The sequence below is a fragment of the Bos indicus genome, chromosome 6 (assembly GCF_029378745.1).
Source record: "Bos indicus isolate NIAB-ARS_2022 breed Sahiwal x Tharparkar chromosome 6, NIAB-ARS_B.indTharparkar_mat_pri_1.0, whole genome shotgun sequence".
Lineage (NCBI taxonomy): Eukaryota > Metazoa > Chordata > Mammalia > Artiodactyla > Bovidae > Bos > Bos indicus.
In genome coordinates this window covers 45,765,050-45,779,625 of record NC_091765.1, presented here as the reverse complement: position 1 = coordinate 45,779,625, position 14,576 = coordinate 45,765,050, and positions in this window count along the sequence as shown.

Here is a 14,576-nt window from a genome sequence, read left to right as displayed (position 1 = left end):
GAAAGTCCTATCTCCTCTTACTTTCCTCAAACCCTCACGTAGCCTTTCCTCTTCTTGGATCCTGTCCCTCCTCTTCTCCAGTTCATTCCTAATTCCCTCTCTCCCTTTGAGAGAACAGAAATAAATCAGAGTGACGTGGTACCAAAGAGGTGGGCTCTGCAGACATACACCTGAGACCCTGACCAGCTTACCTCTTGGTCTCTAAGTGATTGTGATCTATAAAATGGGGGCATTTCATAGGACTCTGAAAGGCTTTGGAAGAGGCTTTGTACATGCAAGTGTACACACACATATACCTTATTTCTGTTAATGTGATAGGCACACTAAGATAAAAAACTAAACAATCCCCTTTATTATCTCTACCCTCAACCTTTCCTCATCCCCAAAAAGAGAGATCAAGCTTTAAATTCTGCAGTTTCCCTCCTGAACCCAACTGAAAGGCATTTGGGACTTTCAGGACCCTTGATCTGCCAGTCTTTACGTAAGATAAGTCCTTCCACCTGGAATTACGTTATCTTCCTTCTTTGGTCTTCCCTGGTGGCTTAGATGGTAAAGAATCTGCTTGCAATGCAGGAGTCCTGGGTTAGCTCCCTATGTCAGGAAGATCCCCTGGAGAAGGAAATGGCTATCCACTCCAGTAGTCTTGCCTGGAGAATTCCATGGACAGAGGAGCCCGGCAGGCTATAGTCCATGGGGTCGCAGAGGGTCGGACACAACTGAGAGACTAACATCTCCTTCTTTACCTGATTAACTCCTACTAATACATTAGACTCAGATCAATAGTTCCTTCTTCCTAGAAGCCATCCCTTATCTTCCCAAGATACCATCCCCTTCCTAAGGCCCCTGAGCTGACATCTTTCTAGTCATGCCCTTAACCCCTGGGTCTCATGAGAGCATGTTAAGTCACTCCAGTCATGTCCAACTCTCTGTGACCCTGGACTGTGGGTCACCAGTTTCCTCTGTCCATGGGATTCTCCAAGCAAGAATACTGAAGTGGGTTGCCATGACTTCCTCTAGGGAATCTTCCCAACTCAGGGATCGAATCCGAGTCTCTTATGTCTCCTGCATTGGCAGACGGGTTCTTTACCACTAGTGCTATCTGGGAAGCCCAACCGCTAGGTCACAGCTTCATAATTGGGAGTTTCTGCTCTGTGGTCCTTTAATCACTATATTCAGAGTCTAACAGGACATTGGGCAGAGAGCTGATGCCCATGAAGGAATACCCTCAAGTCAGTAACAGGGTAGTAAAATGCATTGATTAAAGTGTTGGTGACTTAAAATCACCTTTCCAGATGACTTTGCTTAAAAGAAAACTAGGAAAAGACAACGCTAAAGGTAAACTGCCAGTGGTGGAATTTCACGAGGATGGGGGTCTTTCCTAAGGCTCGAAAGATAGATCCAGAATTTTTCCAACTGAAAGGAATCCAAGAGATAGTTAAGTTTTTGTTTTTGTTTTTTTTTCCACCTGTGTTCTCTGCCTACAGAGGTTCATGAAAAGTAGGGAGGGAGTAGTGAGGAAAGATAAGTGTTGGAGGATAGGACCGCAGACCTCCATCCCCCAATCAAGAAAGGAAGCTCTGCTACTATTTGTTTCCAAATAAGTTTTATGTGCAAGACTTTTATATAAAGAACCAATTTCTACTGTGGGAGTTGGGGGGATTGATCTAGTCCAACTCACGCATTTTATAGACGAAGATGTGAAACTAACGTCGATTGTCCAAAATAACACCATGGTATCTAGATCTTTTGATTCTCCATCTAGTGCTTATTCCAGGAGCTGTGTTGGTCTCCAGAGCAGGCTGTGCACTCAGCTGATCCTGCACCAGGGCAGGAAGAGAGCTCCCTACACGCTCTTCACCTCCCACGCCTCCCCAAATCACCCTCCCCTGAAGGAGAGGAAAAGCTAGATACCTCCCCGGTGGTCCAGTGGTTCAACATCTGCCTTTCAATGCAGGGGACATGTGTTTGATTCCTGATCAGGGAACTGAGATCCCATGTGCCGCAGGGGAGCACCACAACTGGAGAGCCTGCACGCGGCAATAAAAGAGCCCACGTGACCCAACTAAGACTCAACGCAGCCAAATAAACAAACAAATATTAAAAAAAAAAAAAAAAAGGAGAGGGAAAGCTGATTTGGCAAAATCACTGGATCTTGCAAATCTCTTTTTTAGATGATGAAACCAGGGCTCAGATTCTGTAGCTCGTCCTTGGTGGACTCCATGTTGATTCAAAGTGAGAAAAAACCCACCAGCCAGAGTGAGCCCCAGTGAACTCCATGGCTCTTGCCTGAGACTCTTAAAAAAAAGTCTGTGATCACTTGTTCCTCCTGCTAAGATCATTTGGAATAATCCATTTAAGTGTTAAGATCTTCCTGGATCCTTGTATCAAATTTAATACTGCCCAAAAAAAAAAAAAAAAAAAAATTTAATACTGCCTACTGACTCAGGCCTTCCCCGAGACTGGGCCAAAGAGACAACACAAATAAAAAGCACAAAGCGTCTTGTCATCCTGGAAGATGTTTTCTTTATTTGTGTCTTCTGGAAGCCAGCAGACAGAAGACAATGGTCCTTTAAGGATTTACCACCAGCTGGAACTGCAAATTACTCTTGAAAGCCCAAGACAAAACACACCACAGGGAGAACATAAAGAAGAGCTATTTTATTTTATGTGGATTCTGACTCTTAAAGTGCCCTTCCCTCCTGGTAAGATTTTTTGCATTTTTTTTTTTCTGTGCTTCAATTTGACTACCTTATTGTTACTGTGGGAAATACAGTTCTATGAGCTGAACTCAAATTAGAAGCCAACCTAAACATGCACAGAGGAAAATAATAGTGACAGCTGGAATGTTGAATCCATATAGTCATCGGGGTTCTTATTTCACAGGGGATGAGACTGAGGCACAGAGAAATTAAGCAACTTGTCCAAGGACACACAGCTTGTGAGAGGTAGAGCTAAGCTTATAAACCCAGGAAGTCTGGATCAAAAGCCACAGCCTCAATTAATGTGCTACAGAGACTCACCATCAACCATCCAGCAAGACTGCAGATCAGAGTCTCTGCTGGCACTAAGCAGAACACACAAAAGAGCAAGACAGCTGGCCATCAGGAGTTTGGCTGGCCTGGCTGAGAAAGGTGAATGAACATTCATCTGGTCAGAATCTTATTTATTCTAAACCCTGAGACAGAGCCCCGGGTAAGTCAGAGACTTGAGTTGGGAGGAGGGCAGGAGCCATGGCACTGCTGTTTATCTATTTCAATGCCCAAATTTCCCCTTTTTATAAAGACACCAGTCACATTGAATTAGAGTCCATCTTAATGATCAAATCCTAACTTGATCATCTGCAAAGACCCTATTTTCAAATAAAGCCGCATTTACAGGTAATGGGAGTTCAAACTTCAAAGTCTTTGAGGGGACACAATTCAGCCCATTCAAGCTCTGTGGAATTATGCTGAAGAAGTCAATTTCTTGCTCCAGATCTCAGAACTTGGAGCACTTGGACTCAGCTACCATGGCACCTCTGCCTCACCTGTTCTCCTACCTGGGGAGAGCCATCTTAGCCATAATTTCTGGATGGCTCAGAGAGTCTCTGCCCTCTCCTCTAGGCATTTAACTTCAGTAGGAGTTCTTATTTTACTTTAAAAAAATATATTATTTTATTTTTGGCTATGCTGAGTCTTTGTTGCTGCATGCAGGCTTTCTCTAGTTGCAGCGAGGGGAGCTACTCTAGTTACAGTGCTTGGGCTTCTCATTGTGGTGGCTTCTTTTGCTGCAGAGGACGGTCTCTAAGGTGTGCGGGCTTCACTAGTCATGACAGGTGGGCTCAGTAGTTGTGGCACACAGGTTTAGTTGTCTTGTGGCATGTGGAATCTTCCTGGACCAGGGATCGAACCCATGTCCCCTGCATTGGCAGGCAGATTCTTAACCACTAGACCACCAGGGGAAGTCTTTTATTACCTTTTAAAAATGGTTTTTTAATATATGTACAAGGTCAAGCAACCATCACCACAATTTAATTTTAGAACAATTTTGTCTCCCCTAAAAAAACCTCTTACCCATTAGAAGTCACTCCCTGCTCCCCACCCCACCTCCAGGCAACTACTCATCTGCTTTCTCTCTATGGACCTGCCAAGACCATTCCCAGAACAGAACAGGTTTCTTCATATGCAGCATGTCTACACAGAACAGTGAATCCACCACTTCCCAAAAGAGAATCTCCCATTCGATCAATGCAGCTTGTCAAACTGGTTTCCTCTGCCCATCTGTGCACTTGAATTTTTGAACCTGGACGCAGGAATGTGTATTTAAAACTGAGTGATGAGAGTCTAATGATTCAAAACAGTTTAGAATCTGGATTCTGTCATTCTTTGTACCCCCATCCCTCTCAATTCTGTCTCATCTGAGTCTCATCCGCATGTCTTCCCTGCCCGCCTCTCCAAGTCACCCATGAGAATATTGAGAGCCTGCATTCTCAAAGAGGGTGACATCACCCCCAAAGGGGCAGAAAAAACTTACTTTTTTAATGTATAAATCATAGATGTGCATATGATTTATAAATGGGTATCCAGTATGTCATCTATGGCATTAAAATTTCATAAGAAAAATGGGTACTGGGGAAAATGTCTAATGAGACTCCTCAAGAAAACAATAATGAAAAATGATACAGAAACACTGGTCAAAGGTTAAGGCTTAGAGCAAAACATCACCTGAGTCCACTGGAGGTCTCCCAAGAGCTCTGGACGCCCATCAGTATGATTAACCAACATCAGCAGAGCCCCTCCACACCAGCCAGGGCCAGCTAGCCATTTTCAGATAGGCAGGAGTCTATGAATGTTCTAATATATTCTAATACATTGTGAGACAATACTTTCAACAACTAATAAAGAGAGCACATAGATTTAGCAAGTCACTTAGCTCTAAATAGCCATTAAATCATTTATCAATTCATTCATTCAACAGGGACCTACTGAATGCCAACAATATGGCAGGTAACGGTCTAGGAGCTAGGGATACAACAAGCACCAGAATAGTTAGAAGCTCCACCTTCGTGGAGCTTACAGTCCAGAAAGGTATGGGGCGAGAGGAAGACAGACAATAAACAAAAAAGTAATTAAACTATAGAGTATTATCAGATGGAGAAAAAAGCCTCAAAAAAAGCTATCATCTGAAGCAGCTGATGCGGCAATGAAATTATTCTATACTAAATCAGGATGATGGACACATGCATACAGCATTGGTCAAAACTCATAGACATATACAACACAAAGAGCGAACGTTAAGGTAAACTATGGACAGTAGCTAATAACAATGTATCAGTGTTGGTTCACTCGGACACGACTGAGCGACTTTCTCTTTCACTTTTTCTTTCATTGGTTCACTGGGGCTTCCCAGATGGCGCTAGTGGTAAAGAACCTGCCTGCCAATGCAGGAGACCCAAGAGATGTAGGTTCAACCCCTGGGTTGGGAAGATCACTTGCAGAAGGACATGGCAACCCAGTCCAGTATTCTTGCCTGGAAAATTCCATGGACTGAGAACCCTGGCAGGCTACAGTCCATAGAGTTGCAAGGAGTCTGACACAACTGAAGCGACTTAGCATACCCACATTTGTTTGTTAATTGTAATAAATGTACCATACTAAGCAACATGTTAATAATAGGGAAAAGTGTGAGGGTAGAGGTGGAGTGGGTCTATTGAACTCTATGTACTGTCTGCTCAAAATTTTGTATTATTCTGTATTATATACAGAATATAAGTGCATATTCTGTACACTCAACACTGTACTAAATAAGTGTTTTTTGTTTTTTGTTTTAAATAGAGCTTCAGTCTGAACCCAAGCAAAAATACAGAGAAAAGGAAGAGGGCACCTGTACTATGCTTGGAATTGAAAAATTTGGCAAGAAGAAAGAGTGAAAAGGAACATGAGGATGAGTGACGTTGACTGTGTCAGGTGAAATGAATCCAGGTGCCAATAGGAATCAGGTGAAATAGTACAACTAGGAAGAAGCAGGAGGGAATCGATTCCAAGAGATGATGTGGAACAATGAGAGCAGAGGAGCTCCAAGAAGCCATGCACAGCAGTTTTTGGAAAGACCTTTAATCATAAGATAGAAAAGCCACAACTCTACTAGAAGAAGGAAAGGAAACCAAGTTGTGATCAGTTTTAAAGGAAAGTTCAGGGCCAGAAACCAGGGAGATGGTAATCAATGCACACAGCAGAATTTAGGAAGTAGGAATGGAGAGGAAATTACATACAATTTTTAATTCCTTTCTCTCAGGCATCATTTTCAGCTTACAAATAATTAGAATTAGTTTTATGAGTTTTCCCAGCTACACTGAACTATGAAAAATAATAATGAAGACAAGGAACATTTCATTATACCTAGATTAATTCATCATAGGAATCTAAACAGCTGATAAGTTTCTCACGTGGGAACTTTAAAAACCACAAACATGCAGTACACAGACATGTGAAGAAAGGAGTCAGCCCTTGTGGATACAGGCGTGACTTCAGTGCGTGAGTCACACAGGTGAACTTTGAGTCTACTATCCATACATTCAGAAAATCCCAAGGGGCTGTCTGATATCCCAAAGAGGTAAACAACCCTGCTCCTCTCCTTAGGGCGATTAAAGTCTTAATGGAAAGGCTAGAGTTACACAAAATAAAAAGAACATAAAGGTGAATAGAATACGGTTCCACTGAACATAACACAGAACAAGTGCTGTGGACTGAATGTGTGGGTCTCCCCAAAATTCATATGTTGATGTCCTAATCCTTAAGGTCACAGCACTGGAAGTGGGGCTTTTGGGAGGCAATTAGCTTTCAGTTCAGTTCAGTCGCACAGTCATGTCCGACTCTTTGCGACCCCATGAATCGCAGCACGCCAGGCCTCCCTGTCCATCACAAACTCCCGGAGTTCACTCAGACTCACGTCCATCGAGTCAGTGATGCCATCCAGCCATCTCATCCTCTGGCGTCCCCTTCTCCTCCTGCCCCCAATCCCTCCCAGCATCAGAGTCTTTTCCAATGAGTCAACTCTTCCCATGAGGTGGCCAAAGTACTGGAGTTTCAGCTTCAGCATCACTCCCGCCAAAGAAATCTCAGGGCTGATCTCCTTCAGAATGGACTGGTTGGATCTCCTTGCAGTCCAAGGGACTCTCAAGAGTCTTCTCCAACACCACAGTTCAAAAGCATCAAATCTTCAGTGCTCAGCCTTCTTCACAGTCCAACTCTCATATCCATACATGACCACAGGAAAAACCATAGCCTTGACTAGACGGACCTTTGTTGGCAAAGTAATGTCTCTGCTTTTGAATATGCTATCTAGGTTGGTCAAAACTTTCCTTCCAAGGAGTAAGTGTCTTTTAATTTCATGGCTGCAGTCACCATCTGCAGTGATTTCGGAGCCCCCAAAAATAAAGTCTGACACTGTTTCCACTGTTTCCCCATCTATTTCCCATGAAGTGAAGGGACCAGATGCCATGATCTTCATTTTCTGAATGTTGAGCTTTAAGCCAACTTTTTCACTCTCCACTTTCACTTTCATCAAGAGGCTTTTGAGTTCCTTTTCACTTTCTGCCATAAGGGTGGTGTCATCTGCATATCTGAGGTTATTGATATTTCTCCCAGCAATCTTGATTCCAGCATGTGTTTCTTCTAGTCCAGCATTTCTCGTGATGTACTCTGCATATAAGTTAAATAAGCAGGTTTAGATAAGGTTATAAGGGTAGAGTCCCATGATGAGATCAGTGCCCTTATAAGAAGTGGAAAAGGGCTTCCCAAGTGACTCATGATAAAGAATCTGCTTGTCAATGCAGGAGATTCGGGGTCATGAGTTTGATCCTTGGGTTGGGGAGATCCCCTGGAGGAGGAAATGGCAACCTACTCCAGTATTCTTGCCTGGAAAATCCCATGGACAGAGGAGCCTGGCAAACTTCAGTCCATGGGGTTGCAAAGAGTCAGACACAACTGAGTGACTGAGCACACACATAGGAAGTAGAGAAGTTTAGTGCTTCCTCTCTTAGCTGTGTGAGAATCTAGCAAAAGGGTGACTGTCTCCAAATCAGGAAGAGGCTTCTCACCCAATAGGTTGGCACCTTGATCCTGGACTTGTAGCCTCAGAACTGTGAGGAATAAATATCTGTAGTTTAAGCCACCTGGTCTATGGTATTTTTGTTATAGGAGCCCAAAGAGACTAAGGAGGGGAATAAAAAGGGAGGACAGCTTATATGGGTTCAGCTAAGCTCCAGCTTTCTCTTCAACCAGAGGAAGTTTGTATATTGAGCCAGGAATGGACACTCCTGGGAATTAGGATGGTGGCAGCAACCAAGGGCCCCAGGGAGATCACTGAGACAAGAGGAATAGTTCTCAAATGAAAGAGGCAACCCTAAACACAGAACAATGTAATGTGTATTCTCCTCTTGTCGCCTGTAGCCAAGTTTCTACCCAGGGGCCTTCATTTTCCCTCTGCCCTTTAAGGTCAAGTTCAAGTTCCATCTCTGTGGAGGAACCTAATATTAACCTCATTTTCCTTAGAATTCCAGGGACACACATGATCTATTCCATTTACTTAGTATCCTTGTATGCAGTATGGTGTGGTGGGCAATTCTGAACTGGCAGTAAATCTGGGTTTCAGTGGAGATTCACCTTTCACTAATTATGTTATTTTGGATAGATTAATTAGCAACTCTGAGCCTCAATTTCCTGATTTGCAAAATAGGTAAATGAGAGAATTCTAAGCATCAATTCTTGAGGATATGGGGCAATGGGAACTCCCATTCTTGTGAGTGGGGTGCAAACTGATCCAAAGCCTTTGGAAAACTATTTGCCAGTGTCTACTAAAGTTAAATCCATGCCTACTCTCTGAGCTAGTAATTCCCCTCCCAGATATAAATCCAATAAAAATGAGTGCTTATGTTCACCAGAAGATATACACAATACTCATAATGATTGTAATCGTAATAGCCCAGAGATGAAAACAACCCAAATGCCCATCAACAATAAAATAGAGTTTTTAAATGGTGATCTATTTGTACAATGCATATTGAATAGCAGTGAGAACAAACTACAGTTACACATAGCAATATGGGTGAATCTCACAGGTACAATACTAAAAAAATAAAAATGCAAAAAATACATATACTAAATGGTTTTATTTATACCCAGTAGGGAACCAGCAATGATGATGATGATGATAGTCAAAAGAGGTTACTTTTGGGTTATTCATTGAAAAAGTCAGGGAATTTTTGGGGTGCTAGAAACATTTTGCCTAGAAAATCCCATGGACGGAGGAGCCTGGTAGGCTGCAGTCCATGGGGTCGATAGAGTCAGACACGACTGAGTGACTTCACTTTCACTTTTCACTTTCATGCATTGGAGAAGGAAATGGCAACCCACTCCAGTGCTCTTGCCTGGAGAATCCCAGGGACGGGGGAGCCTGGTGGGCTGCCGTCTATGGGGTCGCATAGAGTCGGACACGACTGAAGCGACTTAGCAGCAGCAGTCTTGCCCAGAGTGTGTATCCTCAGAACATACATCAATAATGGTCAAAATATATATCACCAATGGTGGGAGAGGTCTTGACAGCTGCATGGCTGGCTCCTTCCAGTCTCAACTCCATGGAATGAGAGGCCCTCCTATCCTTATCCCAAACCTACTATCTTATTCCCTTGTAATTTTCTTTGTAGCACTTACAGACAGAATTGGAAATTATTACATTTTCCGGTTTGTTTGTTTGTTGATTTGCTTTTTACTGGTTTAACATCCCCAAGGCATTTGTCTGAGTGATCCAAGCCCAGCAAGTGCCTGGTTCACAACGAGCCCTGATTAGTATTCATTGGATGGATGCCTGAATGAATGACAGGGAAAGAAGGCATGTGTGACACTGAGCTAGAAAACCAGGAAGACAAGGATTGATACGATGCATGTCTCTCCCACAAGGAGATCACAGTGATTGAGTCTGTTGATTCTGACTTGAAGAGGTCCTTAGAAACCCAGCCTTCCCCTCTGTCTGATCCTCACCATCATTCTCCTGACTTGTTCACCAGCTCCCTAGCTCCCTGTCTTTGGGTTCTCCCACTCAGTCTCTGTATTCCCACTAGTTAACTTACTGAAAACTAGTTCTGATCCTGGTGTCCCATTTCTTCCAACCTCCTTTGACTCCTCTCTCCAAGTCAGATCTGTTCCCAATGCCACAGGCTGACTTCTGGCACCTGCCCATGTTCCCTTCCCAGCCCTAAGCACCCTCCTCTCCATCTCGTTTTCAAGCCTCTCCACCCTCTGCACTCCAGCCCCTTTCATGACACTCAGCCCTTGCACCTCCATCTTTTTCTCCTGGGCCACTGACGTTTTTTACAGCCCCTTAAGACTGACGCAACTTAGCAGTAGCAGTAGAAGTAGCAGCAAATACCCTCATGCGAAGAGCTGACTCATTGGAAAAGACTCTGATGCTGGGAGGGATTGGGGGCAGGAAGAGAAGGGGACGCCAGAGGATGAGATGGCTGGATGGCATCACTGACTTGATGGCCGTGAATTTGAGTGAACTCTGGGAGTTGATGATGGACAGGGAGGCCTGGCATGTGCAGTTCATGGGGTCGAGAAGAGTCGGACACGACTGAGCGACTGAACTGAACTAAACTGAAACACCCGGGTGATGCATCTCTGGACAAGGCTTGAAAGCTGGAATCACTGGAATGAGGCTGAAAACCACAGAGGATATTCGTAGTTTGTTTCATTAACTTTCATTGTACTCCTGATATTCTCCAAAATACACATGCACATTTTAGATTATTGAGTGAGGCAAAGAAAAGAAATCAGAAGTCATATTTTACCATCTAGACAATACCACTACTTAGGTTTGAGTAACCAGAATGGCAATGAATGAGTGACCCAGAGTCACTGTCTCCACGACTATAGTTTCTATGGTCACCTTGTCCCTTCTTTCTTGTAACATTGTAATGTGTTTATTCAAATATTTTCTGCAGATGATAATTCCAAATATCCATGTCAATCATAATTGGGAATTAGATCAAAATACTGATTTTTAAAATGATAATGTAATTAAAATTTTCTAGTCTAAGAAGTAAAGGCAAATTTTAAAATTTTAAGTGAGGATGTACTGATTGATGCAGAATCAAGTGGCGATGCAGTAGCTAGAGCAACAATCAGCAGAGTACAACAAAATAGGATGATGAAAAGCAATTATGATTTCCTGCAACACATCATTTTGTGGAAAAAACTTTTTAAGATGATAAAGAGGACAATATTGAGACATTTTCTGCAAATATGCATAATGGATTTGATAAGAAATTTTCTTTTCAGTGGTCAAAAAAAATTTATTAAAGTTAGTTGCCTAAAATTAGAATTAAATGTTCAACAAGAAATGTGTGATTATTTGTAATTAAAATTTTTAATTCTTTAAAATTTTAAATAAATTTAAACATCTATATTTATACATTTGACCAGCTACAAAAAAAAAAAAACAACTTGAATTCTTACATAAAAGAAAAACACGTCTAGATAAATAAATAGTAAAAGAAAAGAAATTGATTTGAAGAGACCCTGATGCTGGGAAAGATGGAAGGTGGGAGGAGAAGGGGACAACAGAGGAGGAGATGGTTGGATGGCATCACCGACTCAATGGACATGAGTTGAGTAAACTCAGGGAGTTGATGATGGACAGGGAGGCCTGGTGTGCTGCAGTCCATGGGGTCGCAAAGAGTCAGACACGACTGAGCAACTGAACTGAACTGAACTGAATTAAAATATTAACAGAAAATACTGAGGAAAAGATCAAAAAGATATTTTACGAAAAGTGGAAGCTCTTCAATTATGTCACTAAATAATTGCCTATAAAATACAAAACTTTTCTAACAGTAGCAAAGACCAATCAATAAACTTGAAAAATCACAAGTACTTTTCCTTCATTTTAGATTTGTCATATGCTATAACTAATATTTTGTCTAATTAATACTTTGGGTACATTTTGTCTCAAAGACCTTCCAGTTTACAAAGAAGTGTTGACAATTCACACCTTAAAAAAATCTAGCTTTGGCATAGATACTTTTAAATCCTTTAATATCTGTGAAAGAAGAATTGCAGCTAGATATTTTTTAAAATCAGTTTCCATCACTACAAATGGTAATTCTGTTATGCTGGGTCAAAACTTTGAATTGATAGGAATCTTTGAATAAGAAACCATTATTTCCCTGTTTTTCATTGTTCAGTAGCTCAGTCATGTCCAAATTTTTGCAATCCCCTGGACTGGAGCACGCCCGGCTTCTCTGTCCTTCACCGTTTCCTGGAGCTCGCTCAAACTGATGTCCATTGAAAGTGATGCCATCCAATCATCTTGTCCTCCATCATCCCCTTCTCCTCCCACTTTCTATCTTTCCCAGAGTCAGGGTCTTTTCTAATTTCCCTAACTGCTTATAATACTTGTTGAAAATACTTATAGTTTTTTGCAGCAGAATCTACAAAAAGCATTGATAGCTTATGGTGAACAAAGTCGGAGTCAAGATCTTTGAAGAAGATTTAGCTTCGGAAATGGAGACCAGGCTTGATCACTCAAGAGCTTTTGTATCAGTTAAGTTCAGTTCAGTTCAGTTTATTCACTCAATAGTGTCTGACTCTTGCGACCTCATGGACTGCAGCACTCCAGGGTTCCCTGTCCATCACCAATTCCCAGAGTTTACTCAAACTCATGTTCATCCTCTGTCATCCTCTCTCTTCTCACCTTCAATCTTTCCCAGCATCAGGGTCTTTTCCAAGGAGTCAGTTCTTCACATCATGTGGTCAAAGTATTGGATTTTCAGCTTCAGCATCAGCCCTTTCAATGAATATTCAGGGTTGATTTCCTTTAGGATTGACTGGTTGGATCTCCTTGCAGTCCAAGGGACTCTCAAGAGTCTTCTCCAACACCACAGTTCAAAAGCATCCATTCTTTGGTGCTCAGCTTTTTTTATAGTCCAAATTTCACATCCACACATGACTACTGGAAAAACTATAGCCTTGACTAGATGGACCTTTGCTGACAAAGTAATATCTCTACTTTTTAGCATGCTGTCTAGGTTGGTCATAGCTTTTCTTCCAAGGAGCAAGGGTCTTTTAATTTCATGGCTGCAGTCACCATCTGCAGTGATTTTGGAGGCCCCCCGCCCCCCAAAAAATAAAGAGCAAAAGCAACACCCAGTTGTGGATGTGACTGAAGATGGAAGTAAAGTCTGATAAGAACAATATTGAAAAGGAACCTGGAATGTTAGGCTCATGAATCAAGGTAAATTGGAAGTGATCAAAAAGGAGATGGCAAGAGTGAACGTCGATATTTTGGAGGAATCAGTGAACTAAAATGGACTGGAATGGGTGAATTTAACTCAGGTGATCATTATATCTACTACTGTGGGCAAGAATCCCTTAGAAGAAATGGAGTAGCCCTCAGAGTCAACAAAAGAGTCTGAAATGCAGTATTTGGATGCAATCCCAAAAATAACAGAATGATCTCTGTTTGTTTCCAAGGCAAACCATTCAATATCACAGTAATCCAAGTCTATGACCAACCAGTAATGCTGAATAAGCTGAAGTTGAATGGTTCCATGAAGACCTACAAAACCTTCTAGAACTAACTGCCCCCCCCCTCAAAAAAAAAACTTTTGTATAGCAGAGTTTTATTAAAGTATAACAAGGGACAAAGAAAGCTTCTGACACAGACATCAGAAGGTGGACGGAAAGTGCCCACCTCGCTAGTCTTTGCAAAGGAACTCTACACCTTATTGATAGCTAGGAGCTCTATACCTTATTGACAGTAAAAGGTCTTACCAGACCCACTCCCACAATATAAGATAACCGGATTAGAACATAAGAGTCCAAAATGCAGTACTGGATGCAATCTCAAAAACAACAGCATGATCTATGTTTGTTTCCAAGGGAAATCATTCAATATCACAGTAATCCAAGTCTATGCTCCAACCAGTAATGCTGAAGAAACTGAAATTGAATGGTTCTATGAAGATCTAAAAGACCTTCTAGTACTAATTCCCCAAAAGATGTCCTTTTCATCATAGGGGACTGGAATGCAAAAGTAGGAAGTCAAGAGATACCTGGAGTAACAGGCAAATTTGGCCTAGAAGTACAAAATAAAGCAGGGCAAAGGCTAACAGGGTTTTTCCAAAAGAACACACTGGTCATAGCAAACACCCTTTTCCAAAAACACAAGAGAAGACTCTACACATGGACATCACCAGATGGTCAATACTGAAATCAGATTGATTATATTTCTTGCAGCCAAAGATGGAAAAGTTCTATACAATCAGCAAAAACAAGACTGGGAGCTGACTGTGGCTCAGATCATGAACTCTTTATTGCCAAATTCAGACTTAAATTGAAGAAAGTAGGGAAAACCACTAGACCATTCAGGTATGACCTAACAAATCCCTTACGATTATACAGTAGAAGTGAGAAATAGATTCAAGGGATTGAATCTGATAGAGTGCCTGAAGAACTATGGATGGAGGTTTGTGACATTGTACAGGAGGCAGGGATCAAGACCATCCCCAAGAAAAAGGCAAATGGTTGTCTGAGGAGGCC